Source organism: Vicugna pacos, unplaced genomic scaffold (genome assembly GCF_048564905.1).
Source record: "Vicugna pacos unplaced genomic scaffold, VicPac4 scaffold_20, whole genome shotgun sequence".
NCBI classification, from domain to species: Eukaryota; Metazoa; Chordata; class Mammalia; order Artiodactyla; family Camelidae; genus Vicugna; species Vicugna pacos.
Genome location: NW_027328741.1, coordinates 40,659,443 through 40,683,079, shown reverse-complemented (window position 1 = coordinate 40,683,079; position 23,637 = coordinate 40,659,443). Strand labels below are relative to the sequence as shown.

General features: G+C 44.3%; 3 long non-coding RNA genes across 3 annotated transcripts in view; 1 reads left to right on the top strand and 2 right to left on the bottom strand.

Annotated features, from left to right (window-relative positions):
- The window catches only part of LOC140694009 (uncharacterized), a 331,154-nt gene that overhangs the window by 293,304 nt on the left and 14,213 nt on the right, over positions 1 to 23,637 (bottom strand). The window lies entirely within an intron of this gene.
- Positions 874 to 2,932, bottom strand: LOC140694001 (uncharacterized). Its single transcript, XR_012069723.1, has 3 exons — positions 2,813 to 2,932; positions 1,897 to 2,091; positions 874 to 1,149 (listed from the first exon to the last, which is right to left on the bottom strand). It is a non-coding gene; the product is annotated as an uncharacterized lncRNA (long non-coding RNA).
- On the top strand, positions 17,955 to 19,228 carry LOC140693774 (uncharacterized). The gene is made up of 3 exons (XR_012069471.1): positions 17,955 to 18,120; positions 18,527 to 18,634; positions 19,147 to 19,228. It is a non-coding gene; the product is annotated as an uncharacterized lncRNA (long non-coding RNA).

The following is a 23,637-nucleotide window of genomic DNA, read 5'->3' as shown; positions in this document are numbered from 1 at the left end:
GGGTAAATGACATTTACAAGGTCGACAGTGAAAAACCAACACAGGTGTTCCAGCTTGAGTCTACGCTCTTGGCCACTTCTCTTTTTTTTTTTTTTTGGTGGTGGGGAGATAATAAGGTAATTCTGGTGGGGGGTGGGGAGGTAATTAGGGTTATATGTCTATTTTAGAGGACGTGATGGGGGCTGAACCCAGGACCTTATGCTTGCTAAGCATGTGCCCCATCACTTGAGCTGTGCCCTCCCCTCTAGAGTCTATGCTCTTAGCTGCTAATCCTCACTGTCCCACATGGTAACTGTGGGGGAAGTACAGTTCATTCATTCACTCGTTAAACTCAGCCTTCCCGGTGCCTGAGATTCAGCAGTGAACAAGACAACATGTTTCCTGCCTTAAATGAGCTTGTCGCCTCCTGATATATTATCTTCATTTTACCCAGGAAGAAACAAGGTCAAGAAGATTAGCCTTTTCCTGTTAACACCGGAGGATACATGAGGTGCTTTATTTCAATTCTGCCATTTGACTTACACCATGGGGAGGGAAAGCTGCCTTGCAAATCCTGGAGCTCACAAACCTGTTAATCCTGAATTTTTTTTAACACTGTCCCTTACTTGATACTTGATCTGAGAAAGGATGAAGTAAACCTAAAAATGTTCTAAGAGAGCTTGTGGCTTATACAAGGTAACTAACCAGCCACTGTTTACTATCCTAACAGGAATCTGTAGGCATATTTCTTTTCTTTCTCTTTTTTCCTTTTTATGGGCAGCTTTTAAAAACCAAATCAAACCAACCAAACCAAATCACTGATAATTCAACAGCAGGTTCTAAATCACCCCCAAGACAGCAGCTAAACTCGGTTTAGACTTACAATGCGGTTTCTGGTGGTTGGATTGAAGAATGTATCTCTATCCTGAATATAAAAGTCTTTCATGGAGCTCTTCTCAAATAGGGCAATGAAAAACTCTTGTTCCGGTTGTTGATACTTTCATCCACTTGGAGGACTTTCATCAAACAGCGGAAGTTATCAAAGGCTGAGGACCGGGTTTTCAAATCATTGGGCTTCAGAGGCAATATTATGTGCAGTATCTCAGCGTATGTACAGAACACCTCCCACAGGGGGTGTACTTTTGCAAATACAAGCTTGTCATCCAAAACCTATATTGGGAGAATGAAAACACAAACCAGGAAAATATTTTCACATTTTTAGTATACAGATTTTTCCTACATTGCTGGTAGTTAAAGCACTTGTGCAAACACACACATATGTCACACTGGTAAAAGTGAAGATATAATAAAAATAGATTTGCAATACATCATACATTTTTGCCTTAAAGATAATTTCTTTGTTGAAATTACTGAAAAGTTTTTTAAATTCCTTACAGTTCCTTCATAAAATAACCAATGTTTTAGATAAAGAAAAGCAAACTTGTTAATTTTTAGTCCAAATTAGTAACTAAAAATAGAAACACCAAAATATTCTTTGCAGTGGTATTGTAATGACAATTTTTTAAATTTCTGAAACCTAGAACTATTTACATATCTGTTCAATATATTGTTAAACAGCCATTAAAAGGGATTTAAAAGATTTATATTTATTGATATGGAATATATAATAAAAGGAGAAAACAAAAAAAATGTGAAATAATAATTTTCCTTTTTGGAAGGGAAAAATATCTTCATTTGAACAAAAAAAAGTTTAGAAGGATTTTATGATCCTTTATATATAATTAAGGTACAGATGGTTTTTAATTCCACTGTTCTTTCACTTTCAATTTTGGGGGTAACTTTTTATAATAAAAAAATCTTTAAAAAGGTTCTTGCATAAATACATTAATAGATATATTTATGACTATATTCTCTGGCTATTAAAAAAGATCTCCTAGCTGTGGATCTGAAACTTACATTCCATAATGCAGATTCTGACTGACTCGCCTCCCAGCCCACAGCAAAGGCACGGCTAGTGTGACATGTTTCAAATACCATTCCAAGGAACATGCAGGCTCCCAGCCAATGGCTGCAAGGGGACTGACACTGATCTGGTTGCTCCCAGCTGCAGACCATCACAGATGAGGTTAGATCCACAGGCTCATATTTTCTCTGTCAAAAGAAATCAGAAAGTGTTAGGCTTTTACTTACACCAGGGAACAAGAATTTGTTTTTTTATGCAAAAAAATAACAACAAACCAATTTGAACCTGATGAAAAGACATTTACTCAAAACAGCACAGTAGCAATGAAGGTGCTCTGGCAGACAGGGACTTGTTGGATTCCTGTGAGTGCTGGACTCCTCACATGGAATTTCCTTGGCACTCCAGAAGGCCTGTGGTTGTCCTCATGGGTTTGTGGCCATAAGTGGCGCACAAAAGTCTCTGGCTTTGCCACAGTTTCAAAGCCTTTTTGGCTTATGAAAGGTTTTGCCCTCAAATGGAGTTTTCTTGAGTCCAGTCACTGATGTCATTTACCAGAGTTACAGTCCAGATCTGATATTCTAGACTCTTAATATCTTGCAGACATTCAAATGGTTCAGGTTTGGATGTGTATTCACCTCTGCAGGCCTGGACCAAATCCGATAAAGACACCCGGACAAGTTCAGCAAAATACAAAGAAATTTTTCTCTCTGCAAGACTGAAATGTCTGTGAAGCTATAAAAACATCTGCACCTACAAAAATAGGGAACCAACTCATCAATAACATATCTATCCATAATGCATGGACATTCAAAATAAATACTGTATTTACTCCTATTAAATTCTATCTTGCTTTTGCCAAACTGTGTCCTAAACTGAAAGGAAAGTAGGTAAATGTAGAGAATTTTTTACCTTTTAAGAGAAAAAGGAACCCTCCTACTCGGTTGGTGGGAATGTAAATTGGTGCAGCCTCTATGGAGGACAGAAAAGAGGTTCCATAAAAAAATGAAAATAGACTTCCGTGTGATCCAGCAATCCCATTCATGGATATATGTTTGGAGAAAAATTTAATTCAAAAAGACACATGCACCCCAATGTTCACAGCAGCACAATTTAAAATAGCCAAGACACTGAAACAACCCAAATGTTCACTGACAGATGACTGGATAAAGAAGTTGTGGTATATTATATATATATATATATATATATGTATATATACATGTATGCATATATATACACACGCATATATACACATGAACACACACACAAATGGAATACTGTTCAGCCACTAAAAAATAAAATAATGACATTTGCAATAACATGGATGGACCTACAGGGTATTATGCTAAGTGAAATAAGTCAGAGAAAGAAAAACAAATATTCTATGTATTAACTTATATGTATATCTAAAAAATAAAACAAATTAATGACTATAATAAAACAGAAATAGACTCACAGGTACACAGAACAGACTGGTGGTTACCAATGGGGAGAAGGAGAAGAGGGGAGGCAGGAAGGGGTTAGGGGATTGAGAGGTAAAAAGTACTAAGTATAAAATGGATAGGTTACAGGGCTGTATCATACAGCACAGGGAAATATAGCCATTATTTTATGGTGACTTTAAATGGAATATAATCTATAAAAATGTTGAGCCTCTGTTTTGTACACCTGAAACTAATATGATGCAAATCAACTACTCAATTACAAAATTTTTAATCAAAGTTTCCTTTTCATATTATTTGCAATAAGTTAGAAGCCAGCACTGTCAACAGAAACATAGTGCAAGTCACAATTTTCCAGTAATCCCATTTAGAAAATAAAAAGGAACAAGTGAAATTAATTCCAGTAATAATTACATTTATCCCAAAATATCCAATATACTATCATTTCAAAAGTGTGATTGACACTTTTAAAACTTATTAACAATATTTTACATTATTTTTGTTGTACAAAGTCTTGAAAATCTATTATGTATTTTCCACTTATAGAACATCTCAATTCACAATAGCCACATGTGGCTGGTGGCTACCATACTACACAGACCAGATTACACCATTCACACTTCTGATAAATTAACTGCTCTTACTTATTTAAAAAACTTGCAGAAAAGGGTTTAGATAGTCCCTCTATCAAACAAAGCAACCTTGACAGGTGGGGATTATTTTCATTATAAAGTGAAAAATAAAGGTAAGAGAGCCATGCTTACATATATGTTAAGGTAACAATGCCTTCTTAATTCATTCAGGACTTTACAATCTTTCTTCATATGCCAAGGATTCACTGTCACTGCGCAATGTTTTTCACTACTATCATCTTTGTGATTGAGAGGCTTCTGATGACCCTGCTTTGTGCTTCTGTACATAAAGTAACAAAACAGAGAAAAAGACCTTATTAAAGATAATTTAGGGGGGAGGGTATAGCTCAAGTGAAAGATCATGTTCTTAGCATGCACAAGGGCCTGGGTTCAATCTCCAGTAATTCTTCTAAAAATAAAATAAATAAATAAAAACCTAATTACCACCCCCCAGCAAAAAATTAATTTATTACTTTAATTAAAAGTTTAAAAAAGATAATTTAGTGCAGGCTTATCAGGCTACAAGAGCTACAATGAATGCCCCCACCCATTAATTTAGAAGAAGTCTCACAGTATTTCTCAACATAAAGGCTAAAATATAATTGAGAACACTTCCTGATGGTCAGCATCATTTTAACAAAAATGTAGATAATTATGTCCCTGTTGTCAAATTTCTGTCAGAGTTGGGCATGGAACATTTATTTAGTAAAAGTGACTTTGCAGCTCTCTTTGAAAGAAATGCTGAGAAATGATCTTTTCTGTTGGAAATTAGCCTGCTTTTAAATTCTTCAGTAGGCATAAGTGTTTACAAACCAGGCAGGAACTGGATTATATTTTACATATACTTTAGAAACTGATTTGAATTTTGCCCTCTACCTGCAAGGCTATTTCTTAGGTAATAACATAAGCAGGCCACTATACTAAATTTTGTTTCCCTGTTTGCTTAATCCTCACAACAACTCTGTAAGCTGCTATTATTACCCCCATATAACAGATAAAGAGCTTGAGGCAGAAAATAATTTGGGTAACTTGGTAAATGGTGGAGCTGGGTAAGACTGCAGCCAGTCTGACACTCAGGTCCATTCTTCTCACCAATGTCTGATACTGCTACCTACATTCAGCAATGACCGCTAATTTCATATTTAAGTGTGTCATTTCTAAAAGTGCAAAGCTATATTAGTACTGCTGTGTAAATTATCCGTTTGAGATGTGATTGCCAAAAAAAAAAAAAAGAAATAAAATCAGGGTGCCACTGAGGGGGGGCAAACTGCATATGGACGGACACAAGGGACTTTGTGAGGACAAAGTTGCACAAATCTAGAAATAGCTAAAATGGCTGACTTGTACAATTATAATGTGTGAATTTTATGGCCTGTAAATTACACCTTAATACAGATATTAAATTAAGAAACTGGGATACAAAATTAAGACTAAAACACATATATAAATCACACAAAGAACAACAGGCAAATATCATTATTTACTGCACCATTGTCCTTGATGCAGCTTCCTATCCTCACCCATTCCTGAAAGGATGACTCATTTTTAAAATAGTCTTTTAATTTATTCAGCAAATAATTTTTGATTGCCTACTATGTACCCAGGACTAGTCTAGGCAGTTGGAATAGATAAATAAACAATACAAAAGTCCTGTCCTCACGGAGATTTGTTGGAGTCTAGCTGGGATGGGGGTGGAGATGACAATTCACACAACAGAGCAGCAGAGGAGGTGGCATGTTAGGAAAGAGGAACCATGGAAAAATCAAAAAAGGGCAAGGTAAAGAGAGTTTAGGGTATGGGATGAGGGTGATGTTGTATTAAATACCAGAGCAGGCCACACTGAGGACTGAGGTTAGAACTAAGGCTTGGAGGTGAGAAGTCCCAGGTGGACGGACTAACCATCACCGAGGCCAGCGTGCACTTCGCATGTTCCAGAATGGGGGCACGGCTGGAGCTGCGGAGAAGGGTCAGTGCAGATCCTGTATGGCCTTGGAGGACGTTGTAAGGACTGTGGCTTTTACCCAGAGTGAAATGGGGAGGCACTGCAGAAGGACGACACAATCTAACTTAGGTTTTCGAGGCTCACTTGACTGCCAGGTGAGAATAGTCGAAACGGGTCAGAGATGAAAGGAGGGAAGCCTCTGAGAAGGGCTGTGCAGGAGGAGAGGACAGTGGCTCAGGGTAGGGAAGCAGCAGTGGAGGCAGGAACCATGGTGAGAAGTGGCTGGGTTCTGGATATATTTTAAAGGCAGTGTTAAACCAGATCTATTGACAGAATTCATGTGGTATGTCAGTGAAAGTCAGAATAACTCCAAGTTTTTTGACCCAAGCAGCTGGATGGATTAAGTTTCCACTAACTGAATGGGGGAGGTTGCAGGAAGAACCAGTTTGGGGTGTAGGAGAACAAAGAGCTCAGTTTTTACACATGTTGCTTTTAAGATATCAGAGTTTCAAGTGAAGATGTCAAATCAGCAGAAGATTGTAAGAGTCCAGAGTTGGACAGAAAAATTCTAGCAGGAGACAGAAATGTGGGAATCATGGGTCACACAGGTGGCACAGGAAGACATGAAACCCAGGTACTCAAACATTAAGATAACCTGGCATTAACCATAGAAGTTGTCCTTGAGGGCCTGCCTACTAGGTGTGGATATCAGTCCTATTTCCTGACCACTCGAGTTTTAAAAAGCAACTTACAAATTAATTCGTGCAAGACACTGCCTCCAGTGGGTGGGTCCAGAGCTGGAGTGGGAGAATTGGATGGTGCACACTACTCCCTACAGTAGAATGTGTGTGTGTGTGTGTACACATGTGTGTGTGCGCAGGGGGATGAGATACACCTGGCTTAAGAAAAAGAGCTAGTAAGTCTAGAAGCTGAAAGATGAAAGAACATCCAGATATGGTAGAGGGAACAGGGGAAACACTGTGTACTGTAAGACATATCCCCATAATGCCATTTCCCACCATCCTTTCATCAGGAACACAGTTGGAAAGGGGGGAATTATGTAGATACGTGTGATGTACACAAACTTTCTGAGTATGTAACACAGAATATCTACATATGTAGCAAGTTAGTGATATTTATATATGCTTCAAGTTTAAAAACAAGTTCACAACAGAGGGAAAATAAAATACTGAGGAGTGGTAGAAGTATCATAGAAGGCCTTTCAATGCTCAGAATGGAAGCAAAAGCAGCTTCACCCAACAAAGAACGTCAATAAGAGTCAAGAATGTTTATATTTGCTTAAGAAATTGAGAGTTACAACTTCCTGCTTTAAAGAATTAACATAAGACAGATACCACACTATAAGCAACGTCTATACTGGAGCTTTCTTAAAGCTATTTTAGTTCCTGCTTGTTCTGATGTACTCCAGACACTCTGCAAAGAAAACCTTCTATTCAAAGGCTTAAAGGAATAAAATAAGAAATAACACTGCATTCTTTTCAGTGGTCTCTGTACTGAAAGTCACTTGCAAATGCAGCACCCTGCCACAGGTCCACATTTTTAACAATAAAGACCTTTGCGCAATTTTTCAATTGCTATGTGACTTTGGGTCAGTCTCTCAGTAAGAAGCAGAATGGAGTACCAGAAAATGACACATCAGGTCTAAAACTACAGATGTGGGAGATGAACCTCCACTAGGAAACAGCTAAGTGGGAGGGTAAGGTTTACCTTTTAAGTTACCGTAAGTGCAGTTACACCTGCTCCCTGCTTCCCCTGTGAAGTGAAGAGCTAGTCTTTTCCAGAAAAGCTCTCATTCTGAGAACTGTCTTCTTTAAAATATTCGGAGATTCTCTTTTAAGGTTCTTGCACTTTTAAGCCTTTCCCCAACTCTACATCCTATAACAAGTGTAAAAATTATCCTATAGCCTATTGTTACAGAACATACTCTACAAAAGCTGAGGTTTCCCAGGGTTTGGATCCCAGAACTCTGCTACCAGATAATCCTAAAGCTTTCCTTCCATAACAGACTCTTCCGCCAATTCCCAGCTGTGGGCAAATTCGGCTTCTCAGATCAGGTAACTTTCTAATTCTGCCTACGAACACTCTGCTGCCAGGAAAGGAACTCTCAGACAGAAAGCACACAATGCCCCTAGTGAGGGTTGCCTCCTTCAATCAATCAAGATGCCATCACCAAGCAAATATTTAAACCTACTGCAAAACCTCTAAAGACATCTTACAAACAATATAGTTTGTATAGATGCATACTATTTGCTCTGGAATAGTGATTTCCAATGGAAGGAACAAAGGACCACATGACCCAAGCAATTTTTTAAAACTGCACATAACCATCCCTCTTCACGTGAGGATTCAGGCAAGACGGTCTTACAGGCCTAGGTGTAACAGAATGACAGCACCTCTAGGAGTAGGTTGAAAAGCAGCGAGGTAGACTTCTAGTGAAAGGGGGTGATGTAATAGGCCCCATCGCCCACTTACCTACCAGCACAGGACAGTCATCTCAGATCGAGAACAAACACTTTGGGAAACAGAGGTTGTTTATATTTTTATGGTATTCTGGTGGAAATAATGCCCTGAGTCATGTGAAGTTGTGGCTGCAAAATTGAACAGGGGACTGGACATTTTCACATTCAGGACAAAAATAGCCCCTGGATAGCCACCATATCTGCTCTCCCCTTTGCCTGTTCACCCCAAAAGCTGCAGGACTCTCCTGCTTGCAATGACACCCACCACTTCTCACAAATTCTTGCCAAGTTCACATCAGCAGCTGGTGGTGTCAAAGTCACCATTTGTACTGCTATGAAGTCCCTCCATTTCTTTATATCCCTTCTATTTTCTCTGTTGTCTTCCTAGCTACACTTGCATTCACAAGATAGTTACCGCACTAACATTGCCTCTGTAATCAGTCCAGGATATAGGAAGTAGAGATTCAACTGTAACCAGTCCCAGAATACTTGTCATGCCACACTAGTGTCCCAAAAAATACTCTGGCATCCCTCATCTCACTCAAAGAACCACTGCATTACTTAGAGGTTGTAAAATTAGAGGGCTTTCTCTACTGGGAAACACTGTGGCTTGTGGTAGAGTTGTGATTTCAGTTTTTGCAACTACTTACAGGCAAAAAGACATGGCCCGCAAATTTTCTTCAAGCGTTTGGTATTTAAACTTTCATTAGATACAGAGCCGGTGGACTAACCGTAATCTAGGAACATATGGTCATATTATCAAATAATGTTCATGTCTACCTTACAGACATGTAAGAACTTGGATTACACCTGCAAGCCTCTAGGACTTTAGAATTAGATGTGAAGCATCCTGTGAGATAAAAAACCTCCTATCCAGTCACAGAACACAATTATAGACAACATGACACTAATGTCACTGAATACATTAGTATAGTCCATGTATGGTTAAGTTACATCTCCAATTTCTCAGAGCTGGAAAGGAGATGTCTAGAAAAGCTGGAAAAGCCCAATTACCAAAACAGCTCAAAAGTTAATGCAGACTCCTGCACCTCCCAGAGCAGAGGGCGGAGGGGGCATTGCCCAACACTCTGTCCTCCCCCAGGACGTGGCATGTGGGGAAGCAGGCAGGAATGGGTGGCTGGGACTCGGAGGTGGAGAGGTGATGAAAGCAAGAGTGGAACTGCTCTGGTCCTAGAACAACAGAGCTGTAAAAAGCTCGGCTTCAGTTCAACCAACTCCCTCTCCCACTTTCCCTCCCACCTACGTGAGAAACAGAGCACAGCCAGGCACTTTCTGCCCATGACGGTGACTACTAGTAGGAAAGGGACCAGGATAAAAGCATGTCCTATAAAAGATCAGTCTGATTTTAAGGCTATGTTATAAACAATGAACAGCACTGTCAGAGTGGGACACTTGTGTAGCGCTCAAGTAGGGAGGAGGAGGTTGAGGATCCATTTCCAGCACTTCCATGTCTTTTATCACTCCTATTTCTGACCTTTCCTTTGCCACTTTTTGAAGCACTGCCATCACTGGCAGGTAAAGGGGCAGCAATGTGACTTGGCCGTTTGGCTGATGGGGCTACATTTCCCAGCAGTGGAATGAAAAGGCACTGGAAGAGGATCAGCTGGAAGATGTGAACTGCAGTCCTGGCCTGTGCCAAACACTAACCAGGTGATCCTGGGTTAGGCTCTTAGTCTCTCTGGGCTTCCGGCTGTTTACTTATAAAAGAAGGTTTTGTCATTGCACAAATATATCCAATATGAAATGTAACATGAAAGTCAAACATAATGACATCTCACCTGCTTGCTTCAGGGAACTGTACAAGCACTGAACACTATGTGAATGTAAACACAGTCTTAAGAAAACTATTGAGGTAAAGCACTAAACTGAACATGGAGATAAAGTTTTATGGATTTTCTTGGCTTTCTTTTTTAATTGCAACACTGAATTAATAGTTATTAGCTATAATCCACACCACCACCACTGCAAATAAATAAAGAAGGTAAGCACTGCCTGGATGCCTGTTATTGCCCGATGCTAAGCAGGGTGAGGGGTATAAAGGAGGCTGAACAAGTGAGTCTTCTCCAGTTACCAGCTAAGTGAGGAGACACATTGGAAACCACCCAGGAATGGTACCAAGTCAGTACTCAAATCCAAGATTACAGACTACTGATCATAAACAGTACAGGAATACAAAGAGGAGCTAGAAGTATTTGGAATAAATAGGGAAGACTCTATGAAGGGGATGGGGCTCCAACTAGTTCTCAGGGCAATTCTAAGCTGTTTTAACTGAGGACTGGATAGGAAAAGGCTGGTGACTCCTGGTTTTTAATAAGGCACAGGTTACCCTAGGAGGCTAAGTTACATAATGATTGGAACAAATAAGGTAAGTCCAAAATGATGAAGGGTCGAGACTCCCTGGCTGAGATCTGGTTGTGTTAAGTCTTTGACTTGACTGTAGATGTGGGAGCACCAAAACTGTAGGTTGACTGAAAGGGGGGGAGAGAATATCCAAGAATTCAGCAGAAGGAAAAATTCATGTATCAGGGATGAAAGCTCTTCATCAGAGTATCAGCAATCAGAATAGACACTTGAAACCAAAAACATACAGTTCAAGAAGCTGACAAAATGTGGAGGGTGGTGAGAGAAAGATAAATCAAAGACCACTCCAAGCCTTTGTGTATTCAAGACCGAAAGAATGATTATCCCACTGAATAAGTGGAGACGCTGCAAGAAAAAAGATTATGAAATCAGCTTTAGACATGTTGAATCTGACGTATGAGCTAAGAGTAGGTTTTCTCTAAGAAGCTCAAAATTCAAAACTGAAGCACAGATGTTGAGTACAGGCTTAAGATGCAGATGGACAAGACATGATAAATCTCCTAAAAGAAAACATAGGCAAAACATTATCTGACATAAATCTTAGCAACATTCTCCTAGGGTAATCTACCCAGGCAATGGAAATAAGAGAAAAAATAAACAAAAGGGACATAATTAAACTCATAAATTTCTTCACAGCAAAGACAACCATAAGTAAAACAAAAGGAAACAACAACCTACGAATGGGAGAAAATATTTGCAAATGATACGACTAACAGAGGCTTAATTTTCAGAATATATATAACAGCTCATACAACTTAATAACAAAAAAACAAACAACTCAATCTTAAAATAGGCAGAAGACCTAAACAAGCATTTCTCCAATGAAGACACAAATGGCCAATAGGCACATGAAAGAATGCTCGATATCACTAATAAACTGAGAAATTCAAATCAAAACTATAATTAAGTATCAGCTCCCATCATTCAGAATGGCCATCGCTCAAAAGTTCATGAATGATAAATGCTAGAAAGGCTGTAGAGTGAAGGGTACCCTCTTACACTGCTGGTGGGAATCTAGTTTGGTGTAGTCATTATGGAAAGCATGGAAATCCCTGAAAAAACTAAAAGTAGACTTATCCTATGACCCAGCAATCCCACATCTGGGTATATAACTGGAAAGAACTCCAATGTGAAAAGATACCTGCACACCAGTATTCACAGCACCACTGTATACAAGAGCCGAGACATGGAGGAAAGCTAAATGTAGCAACAGATGACTGGATAAAGAAGTTGTGGCATATTTATACACTGGAATACTACTCTACCATGAATAGGACAAAATAAAACCATTTGCAGCAACATGGATGGAGCTAGAGATCGTCATTCTAAGTGAAAGCAGCCAGAAACAGAAAAATACCAAATGATACCACTCATATGTGCAATGTAAAAAAAGAGAGAAAAAGACACTGTGAACTCATCTACAGAACAGAAACAGACTTGCAGACTTAGTAAACAATCAAGGTTACCAGGGAAAGGGGATAGGAAGGGATAAATTTGGGAGTTCGAGATTTACAAATGTCAGCCACTATATATAAAAAGAGATTTTAAATTAAGTTTCTTCTATATAGCACAGAAACCTATGTTCATTATCTAGCAATAACCTATAATGAAAAAGCTGATACAGCCACCAACTGAGGAAGCAGGAGAAGAAAGGAGAGTTAGTTATGCTGGGCTAGAGCCCACTTCTAAAATCCTTGTCAGCCACTGAGGCTGCCCCGAGTACACTGAGCTTTCCTCCCAGGGACAGGCTGACATGACATGCGTCCTGCAAACCTGGGGCAGCAGAGGCCGTCCCCAGGTCTGGCCCTAGGGGAGATGGGAGCAAGTCCACCTGCTCCCCTTGGGGCAGCACCCCTCCCTGCAGCCCCCGCCACCTGACTGCACCACGCCTGCATCTCAGGAAACCACTGACTTGAAAACAACTGATCCACGAACCTGGGGCAGCGGCAGGGAGATGGGCAGCGACCTGGCAAGCTGGTAGACTTGCCCCCATCTCCCCCATGGCCTGTCCAGGGCTCGGCCTCTGCTGCTCCAGGCACGGTCCGCAGGTCAGCCTGCTCTCGGGAGGAGGGCACGGTGTGGTTGAAGGCAGTGGCGGGTTATGGGGTCTGCCCATGGGAGCCCTTGGATTTGCTTCAAACTCCCCAGCGCATGGCCTGAGCTTGGCCTCTGCTGCCTCAGGTTCGTGGAACTCAGGTTACAGGTCAGCCTGCTCCTGGAAGGCGGGTGCTGTGCTGTCAGGGAAAGGCGGCAGCTGCGATGGCGGGATTGGGGCTGCCCTGTGAGAGCGCGGGGGTTGCAACAATTTCCCGCTGCTGCTGCAGCCATCCCAGCACACTCATCGCACCGAGCCCATCTCCCAGGAGCAGACTGACCTGTAACCTGAGTCCCACTAACCTGGGTCTTTAGAGGCCGCCCCCAAGGTCAGGCCGCAGGTAAGATGGGAGCAAATCCATGGGCTCTCATGGGGCAGTCCCCATTCCATCCGAGGCCCCGCGACCGCACCGCACCCATCTGCAAGGAGCAGGCCATCGTCTGAGGGCCAGTCGGAGATGCTCTGGAACCGTCCGGCGCCCTCCCAACTCCCGGGGCTGTACCTGCTCTCCTAAACCCGTGTATAAGCGGCGGCAAAAACACGGTGTTCAGGAACTACTAATACCGGGGTTACCACGAACCACAGCGGCGGCTGGGACCCGCCTCAGGGTCCTAACAGGACGCGCGGCCGGGACCTCACCTCCGCACCCCTCCCTGGGCGCCTCCTCAGCTGCACAGCCCAGGCGTTACCCGCCGGCTCCCCGAGCAGCGCGCCCCCACCAGCGCCCTCTTAACTGTCTGGCAGCGGCAGCCGAGCCGCGGGCAAGCGGCGGCCTAGGCCCCAGGCCGTGTTCCTCTTCCAGGAGCTGGTCCAGGAGCAACCGGCTGCCGCCAGCTTCCACGCGTTCTGGGTGGGTTCCGGCGTCCGCGCGTCTGTCCGTCTGCGCGTGCGCGCCCCTCCTCCTCCCGCCCGCAGCGCAAACTGCTCGGGTGGGTCTCTTGCTTTACCGGCCCTGGCCGCTGGGGCCGGGAGGAGCCAGGTGGGGCCCCTCCTGCTTGTCCCGCCGGGTCTCCATCCCCAGAGCCTTCACCCAGCCACCGACTGGGTCCTGGCATTGAACTAGAACCACGACTGCCCTAGGCCAGGCCTCACCCACCCAGCCCCACTTTCCCTGCTCAACTTCCCCTCCCTGTTACTACCCTCCCACCACTGGCCAGGCCCAGTCTCCCACCAGACCTTGAAGACAGGGCTCCTTCTCCTCACACCATGGTCCCTGCCCTGACACTCCATCCTGCTAGGTCCTAACCTATGGCCCCTACACCCACAAGCTTACCCCTCATGCCTCAGCACAGGACACCCAACATCCTGAAATTATCCCCCTCACCTCTCAGCCAGGTCATTTCCACTCTGATCGGGCCCCACACCTCTCAACCTGTACCCCCACACCATGGGATCCCCTTAAATCTGAGTGCACCCCTACCCTGAGCTCACTCACTCACCCTTCACCCTGTGGTTGGGGTGGGGAAATCCGAGCTCCAGTAATGATGACTACTGCCACCAGTGGGGGATCGAGCCTAGTGTGCACCTTCAGAGTTAATGTCTGAGGCTACAGGGTGAGGCAGGCTGGGATGAAGGTGGTTCCAATTCCTGCCTTGGCACCCTGATCCCCGCAGCCTGTGCCTGAACTGACCTGATGGGTCAGGTTGATCCCAGACTGCCAGCCACTGGCCTTGGGCTTTCGGTGGTTGACGGTCCTGATGGTGATCTGGACTCCTAGGGCGGAGGCACTGGGCACGCGGACCTTTGGGGTGGGGGAGTTCAGAGTATGCACTTAATCCCAGGGTTAGAAATCAGATGGTGGGCTGTGTGCATGGGGCTTTGTGCATGACATGGACTCAGCACAGGTGGGTGCAGGGAACTTGTTCATTCACACCAGGCCAGAGGGAAGAGGGAAGGGAGCTTTTAAAGTGTCAAAGTGAGGAAGCCAAAGCTTTAGAGCAAAGTAGGAAGGTGCACTGGCCAGGCCACCATGGATCTTGCCGCAACGCTTGTCCCTTGCATCAGGGGAGACTGGCAGTTGACTGGCCAATGAGACATCCCCTGCTGTGGTATAGTTTACAGGCAATTGAAGGGATTTTGAAAGGTAATTTTAATCCAATAATTTTCAGTTTCTCTGTGGTAGATTAGGTCCAAAATCATGGTGAATCTGGCAGGGATCCTGCCTGAAATCCAGCCTGGGACAGTGGAGGACCCACCCAGGAATCATCCACTTAGCTCTCACCAAAAGTCACTGTAACAGAGAAGAACAAATCTGACTCCATATTGGATCTGTTCCTTTTCCTTTAACCCTCTGCCGTGTTATCTAGGCTTAGACTTGCAAGCTCTGCACTTTTTGTAAAACAGTGTTGCCTTTAGCCTGAAATAAACAGGAGAGCCTATTCTCAAAAGTCTGAGCTTTAAGGATATTAACACTTTGCACTCCTATAAAGATAACAAGTTGCAGAATAGAAAAAGTTTGTTTTGTTGCAGGTTTTGCAGGAACACCATGATCTGACCCACGTGGACAGCTGCAAAGGATTCCAAGAACAAAGAATTCCTACACCAACAAGTTTGCAACAACCAACCACAGCCCCTCCCCTTTTTAGTAGAAAAGGAGCCTGAAGTTGACATGGGGAAGATGGTTCTCCAAGATATTAGTCCGCCATTATCTTGGTTTACAGCTGTTTACGTAGACCAGGTCATAGTGCCTCTGTAAATCCCCTAACAAAACAAAAGTAGTTTTCTATTCTACAACCTGTTGTCTTTATATAAGTGCAAAAGTGTTAATATCCTTAAAAAATCAAAGCCTTGAAAGTAGGCTCTTCTGTATATTTAAGGCTAAAGGCAACATTGTTTTACAAAAGGTGCAGAGCTAGTAAAACTAAGCCTAGAAAAGAGGGCAAAGGGTTAAAGCCAAAAGGACAGATCTTCTATGGAGTCAGATTTTTTCTTTTCTATTATACTGTATTCTATTTTTGTTTTAAGTATATAAGAATAAAGTTTAGCCTTTTCCCATTTTAAATTGTGCAATTTTAAGGAGCATTAATTGCATTCACAGTGCTGTGAGACCAGCACCACTTGTTTCAGACTATTTCCTTCCTCAAAGTAAAAGCTTGTATACAAAGAGCACCCCACGTCCTACCTCCCCTAGCCCATGACAAGCCCTAATCCCCTTTCTCTCTCTATGTCTTTACGTATCCTGGAGGTTCCCTATCAGTGAAATCGTATAAAAGGTGGCTTTTTTTTGGTTTGTCTGCCCACATATCTTAAGTAGGGACGGGTGAATTATTATTTTTTTTGTTTTCACGTGAATTAGCATTTTTGTATTTTGAGAGGAAAGTCCAGATGGATTAAAGATGAGACGTACCAAATGAAGCCATTTAGTAACTCTGTGTATAATCTCGGGGTAGGCACTGCTGTTCTAACTGTGAAACCAGAGCCAGAAGGGAGATGCTTAGCTCTTCTTGTGGCAAAATAAATCCAAACAAAAGCAGAAAACAAAGGCCAAGAAAGACAGCTGGAAAGACAAACCACAGCCTGGAAAAACCTTTCCTCATGACCCAAGATCGGAAAAAAGCTTCACATCCCTGTGGTCCAAAAAGCTCTTGAAGCCCAGTGTTCTGAAAAGAAACAAAACACACAGAGTCAGTTCCAACGAGAGGCAGTGCAGGTGGCCGGTTTGTACTGGAGATGCTTGACCTCTCAGGTGAGGACACAGGCAGACAGACAGACTGCAGAGACAGCATTGGCCACCATCACCCTGGCAGGTCTTTAGCCCGGTGACAACCAGCCCTGGTGACAACGTGAGCAGGCAGAGGCCCCAGGAGGTACCCTGGAAGGAAGAGCAAATGGACGCTCCTCTCCGGCAGAACAAGGTGTAGGATGCATCAAAGTGCCACAGGTGCATCCCTTCCCTAGCAGTGCTGAGCCTTAGAGAAGATCCCACCAAAGTGCTTGCACAATTTTCAAAGATAATGTTTCTTCAGTAACATGAATTCAAAATAATCAATATGTCGTCAAGGGATTTTCAGAAGTGACCTGCCCTGGAACCGTACAATACACACACATAAATACACACATATACACATAAATATATACACACATACATACAGGAAAAGAGACAGACAGACTGAAACACAGAGAAGCAGGGGGAGACAGAGAAACAGAGAGAGAGACAACTCAGAGAGGCACTGAGAGACAGAGACAGAGAGAAGGAACACTGGAGCTGGTAATGAGTGGAACTCACATACATTTTCACAAGTCAGTCTATGTGTCAGAACCTGGTCCCAAAGTCGATCCACCCTCCAGGGGAGGGTGTGGGGATCCCACAAGTGTGTGGGGATCCCACAAGGGTGTGGGAACAGAAGGCAAAAAATAGGAAGCCATTGTGGGGCAGCCCACCACAGAGGCCGAGATGGGACACTGGGCCTGTATGTCAACATGACAGAATGACCTAGGAGGTTGTATGCCAGAGCGGACGATGTCAGAGTTGTATTTAATTTCGGTCTCACGACTGTGAGCGGGGAAGCAAGCAGCAAGGAAAGTGACTTTCTCCAGACCCCAGGGCAGACCCCGGCCTGTGTGGGGTGTGCTTTGCACTCCGCCAGCCCTCTGTGGGTTCCTTCCTTTGCTGAGTCTGTGCACGATCTCCCTGTGATGCCAGCCCGTGGGGGTGACAGATGCAATAGGTGTTTCTAGGTCTAGAGACAGGATGGCTTCTCTAGGAAGCAGGGGCCAGAATGATCCCCACTGTGCTGATGGGGGATTGGGGAGACCCTGAGAGGCACGTGGCTTGTCCAGGATGATAACACTGCTGAGTAGGGGGAGCCAGGTCTGAACCCAGCTGTGTCTTCAGAGCTGCGGCACTGGTTGCATCCAGGCCTCCCCAGGGCTATGGGGGGGGCTGAGTTGGTGTCACTGTGTGTGGACATGGCATGGAGTGAGAAATGAGAGATTGGAAGCCCAGAAAGGCCCTTGAGGAGCTTTGTGTCAGGAGGAAGCTTGGAGAAGTGGACCCCAGGAAGTGACCTCACTTCCCTGGCAATAGAGCCCAACAGAACTTGGAACCGAAGTCACCAGGCAGCCGCTCTGTAGAGAAGTCCCTACTCAGCTCACCTGGTTGGAGACAGAGGCATGTTCTGCTGCATCCCATTATCCTGAGGCCACAGGCCCCGGAAAGCCCTCAGCGAGGGTCTCTACCAACGCTGCCGGCACTGGGTCAGGTCTCACCCAAGGCGCCTCTGGCCTTTTGGCCAGAGAGACCCAAAGGTAACACAGGGAGGCCCAGGGCAGGCCCCCCCAGGCTGGGCCACCACTCAGATCACATCCAGGTAGCCACACGGCCCCATCCTGCCTGGTGGAGGTGGAGCAGTCATGTTGGGGATGGGTATCTGCCTCAAGAAAGAGCAGGACAGAGGCCTGGGGGCCCGGTCACGTAGACAGCCCAGGACAAAGCTGGCTGGCTGGGATGTGGAGAGCCGGGGAAGGGTCCTGCCGCCCGAGGTGGAGCCCATGCTCTCTGGGTATGCATTTTCCCTCCCGGATGTCTGAGCTGAACAAGGTTCCGGTCTGATCTAGCAGCAGAGGGTAGAGTCTACAGAATCAGGAGTGTTCCTGGCCGGGAAGGACTCTGAGACTTCCATGCTGGGTCAGCTGCTGGTCACTATCATTGCAGAGCCAGATACCACATGTTGAAAAGAAGCTGATGAATAAGAACACCAACGCCCCCTCCCCAAGTGAAGGACTGGTGTGTCACTCTTCTGAGGGCCAGCGCAGACTCCTGGTGGGTCTGGATATGGAGGGGTCCCCACCACCATGGCCCACAAATCAGTGGGGCAGGCCTCCGACCCAGACATCACCCAGGGCTCTCCCAGGGACCTACCCGGGGCTGACGGGTAGCTCAGCACACCCTGGTCTGACCTGGAGCACCGTGCCCACCTCGCTGCAAGTCAGGTGGAGGACCAGGAGCCCCCGAAGCAGAGACCAAAGGTCAGAAAAGCAGGGCTGGTGTATGTGTGTAGGTGAGGGTGGGGCGAAGGCTGGGCCACACAGGGAGGTGTCCCTAGAGGCTACTGTTGGGACCAGAAAAAAGAATGGCCTCAGAACACCTGTCTGGAAATATTCAGTCACAGAATACATCCTGTGGGCACTTTCTGGGTGGGAGCTGTCTGGAAAGCTCTGGGAAGATTTCTGTCCTTGTAGAGGCACATGGAAAGGGAGGCAGGTGCGTAAATTTTTCCTCTCTCACAGCATGAGATCTTCCACAAGACTTAAAACTCTCTCCACTTCCAATAGTTACAGAGGAGGCAGGGGCAGGGGAAGATGTCAGAGACCAAAAATGGGACGAACTGGATCCAGCCGGAGACCTCGAGCTCCCTCCTGCCGCTCCTGCAGCTCCTCCTGAACCTGCGTCTGCAGCTGGACTGCTGGGCAACGGAGAAATAGTTCAGGCATCACCACCACCTGGGGTAGAGCCCCCTCTGCACCCACCCACACCTTCTTCTCCAAAATGTTCTCCAAAATTCCACCGCCAGTCCCCCCACAAACTTGACGTCCCTTCCGCTGGAGATGTTTTTGTTTCATTTTCTTTAGTTTCCTTTGCTTGTTTCACATCATTTATGACATCCTTTATTTTTCTTTTTAGAGTTTCATGTAATAAAATGTAGACTTTTCCCCTTTTAAATTGTGCAATTCAGGAGCATTAGGGGCATTCACAATGTTGTGCGACCATCACTACCATCTAGTTTCACACTATTTCTTTCCTCAAAGTGAAACCTTGGATCCAGAGCATGCACTCCCCTCCCTCCTCACCCAGCCCCTGACAACCCCAAGTCCTCTTTCTCTTTGCGTGTCTTTACCTCTACTGGTTGTTCCCTGCCAATGAAATTTTAAAAAAGGATTTTTTCCTTCCTGCCCACATGTTTTCACCTGGGGCTGAGGATTTTTGTTTGTTTTCACTTGAAACAGCATTTTTATTATTTTCAGGGGATATCCAGGGGGATTAAAGATGTGATGCACAAAATGAAGCCCTTTTGGTAACTCTGTGCATAATCTCAGGGTAGACACTGCTGTTCCCCCTGTGACACCACAGCCAGAAGACACAAGGGAGATGCTTAGCTCTTCCTGTGGCAAAAACAAAACCAAACGAATCAAAAAAATTAGTAAAAGCCCAGAAAAATTGCTTGAAAGGCAAACCACAACCTGGAAAATGCATTCCTCATAACCCAAGGTTGGAGAAATTTTTCCCATTCCTGTAGTCCAAAATCCTTTTGAAACTCAGTGTTCTAAACAGAAACAGAACAGACATGGGCAGTTCCAATGAGAGGCAATGCAGGTGGCCAGTGTGTGTTAGAGATGCTTGACCTCTCAGGTGAGAACAGAGGCAGACGGAAACACTGCAGAGACAGCATTGGTCACCATCACACTGGCGGTTCTTTAGTCAGGTGACAACCAGCCCTGGTGACAATGTAAGCAGGCAGAGGCTCCAGCAGATCCCCTGGAGGGAAGAGTGAAGGGACGCTCCTCTTCAGGAGAACAGGGTGCAGGACGCATCAAAGGGCGACAGATGCATCTCTTCCTCAGAAGATCTGATACTTACAGTTCATCCCGCTAAAATCCTTACACACCTATTCAAAGATGCCTTTTCAAGGGTGTTCATCACAGCACTGGTTGAAACAGTCGGAATTAAAGCAACAATAATATTGATGGAGAGGGGATGGGGTCCATTCGTTCTGGTTCATGTGGATGAATGAATGCTGTTCAGTTGGAAAAGTGGGTGCCTGGTCTCAACCCAATGTCAAGGGAGGCCTCAGGGTGGAAGTATGCAGACCCACTCTCTGCATCCAGGGTCCCATCTGCACGACCACATGTGTGTGAAATCAATATAGATGGAAATTGATCTGATTGTGAGTGTGTGAGAGACAGAGATGGAGAGAGACATACTGAGAGACACAGAGACTGAGACATAAGCACCAAATCATTCATGACAGACACCGCTGTGGGTGGGAATTACAAATCACTTCTTTTTTAGGCAATATTTCAATTTTTTGTACTGTGTCTGTATTACTCTACTAATTCTAAAAGGATTAAAATCCTATGCTAATGTGACCCATTCATTACTCATCTATGGAGTAATTAAAGTACATTAATCCTATTTTTAAAAGAATTTAAAGCCTTCTCAGGACTCAGTTCCATTTCAGCTCAGTGGAAGCAGAGGTTCTCCAGGAGGTCGTGTCTCTTCTGAATCAGCATCCAATACAGGTGAGCAAGAAGTACCCGACTTGGACACTGAAGACTACAATAGATGAGAGAGTCTGTTGAGAGAAATTAAGACCTAAATTCAAAGAGAATAATCCCATATTCATGGAGCAGAAGGCTTCATTCTACTAAGATGACAAAGGTCCATGAATAGATCTAAGGATTCAAAGAATGCCTACCCAAATCCCAGGTGGTATTTTGCAGGAATTGACAATCAATCTAAAATTCACGTGGAAAATCCAGGGGGTCAGAATACATGAGTGAATCTTGAAAAAGAAGAACAAAGTTCGAGGAATGGAAAGTCAGATGGAACCCACGGTTAATACAAAACCTCTTTAAGCTGAAGATAACTGAGATTCAAAAGATGCAGAAGAAAACCTGTCATGGAAGCCAATTCTCTCCTTTCCCTTTTCCCTATTAAGTTAGGTTGATAAAAAAGCCTTTAACTTTCACCATTTAACATGGTAGGTACTTTTCTGGTTGGCTCCTGCGTGTGTATAAATAAAACGTTTCTCTCGTTCATCTCCTCTTTACTTCTGTGGGCTCTTTGGGAGGGACTCTGGATTATGGGGACCTGCTCTTTTCTCACCTTCTTTAGTGACATCTTTTGCCCATGGTGAAGTTCTTAAAAAAAAGAAAAGTCTCATTGGTTTTGGGTCAGATTTGGAACATGTATACCTTTGGAGACCCCCTGGAGGAACAAGGGGGTTCAATACTGCCTGGAGAATTCACTTGTCAAAATGCCTAACAAGACGCTATTTGCAAGGTTTTTTTTTTTAAAGATTCTTACCCTAAAACAAATCCCCTATCTAAACCTCTTGGATGATCAAATATAAAGAAAAAAGGAGAATCATGTCTGGCCTAAGAACACTTGCTTAACAAAACAGAAGGACAGAATCAGTTTCAGAGCAAAAATTAAAATGCATTTATACCATCAACCCTCCCACCCTTTTGTACACTGTCCTCATGTAATCTGCCAGATGGCCCCCTGGAGAAGGCCCTTTGCCCGGAACTCGTGCTCATTTTCAGAGCTCGGCCAAGCGGGAGGTTGGTCCCCAGGGTCTGAGAGGGGCTATGTGTGAAATCTTCTCTGCTGAGACCCAGTGGGCTGAAGGGAACTGTGTTCTCTGAGGGAGAGAGAGCACACCGAGCCTCTGTGGAGGCATCTCTGAGATCCTCCCAAAGGCACACATCTCTAACTCTGGACACGGGAATTTTTGATTAGCATCTTAGTTGGAAATCTCCTCCTGGATAGAAAGAAGCAGATTCAAGATGTTGCAATTGGATGGGCAGGTCGGCCTCTCGAATTAGTCGATGAGGAGGACACGCAATTCTCTGCAGAAGTAGGAACACCCATCCCTGCTCGGCTGACGTCATGTACAGAGAAACAGACGCGACTCTAGGGGGAATTCAAAACCCACCAACCTTTCTTACCGACGTCAACATCCCCACTTTATTCTCCTGTCAGGTCTCTGCACAAAAACTGTGGCTCATCCCCAAATATCACATACCCATCACCCTGTACCACTCTGTGTCTGTGTCCAACTCGAGCATTAAGGCCTGTGACCGTTACTGTTAATTCGTGTCCCCCTTTCTGCCCGTCTCCCGCCATCATCCCAGTCCAACCTCGGTGTCTCTCTCAAGGTCAGCAGTACTCTTCCCACTGGCTTCCCATCAGCTTACCTTGCCCTGCTTCCATTGCTTATTCCCCATACGTTACCCACAAGGGTCTTATTAAAGTATGAATCAGATCAAGTTGTTCCGCATTGCAAAATACTTTTGTGATTTTCCATTGTATTCAGAAGGATATCCAGAGTCCCTACCAAGGCCCTATATGATCCGGGCCCTCACCGATCTCTGCAGCCTCAGCTCTCACCGTTCTGCTCCAGCCCATCTTCACCGCCCCGATGGTCCCCACCAGTACAGCTGCGTTTCTAACTCCAAGTCTAGTACTTACACTTCTTCCGGCCTGGGAGGCCTTTCTTGTCTGTTACATACGTGGCTTATTCTTTTGCTTTATTCAGGACTTTGTTCAAATTATTTACCCTCAGAGAGGACTTATCTGACCAGATTATTTAGAATAGCATGCACATATTTCCTATTCAAACATTTTCCCTCCTAAAATGCTTTATGTTTCTTTGTGGCAATTATTAGTACCTGGTAGTACATCATATATTTATTTGCTTACTGGTTTACTGTCTGTCTTTCTTACTAGACCTATATTCATGGAACCACCAATAACTGTTTTAACCAGTAACTTTCAAACCACCTTTAAATGAATTCTTTTATAAGATGAGAATTTCAGAGGCTTCCACGGGTTGCTTAGGGGAAAAAAGAAAAAGGATTCAGGTTGAAATAATTTATTAAGGACCTGAGAGTTGGTTATTTATTTTATACATAGTAGTGTGTACCTGTTAATCCCAAACTCCTAATCTAGCAAAAGACCTAGCTGACTACTATTTTTAAAGGAATTTTTTTTCTTTTTAAACTGGGGTTGTTTGAGATCTCTTTTCTTCTTCATTATTTTTC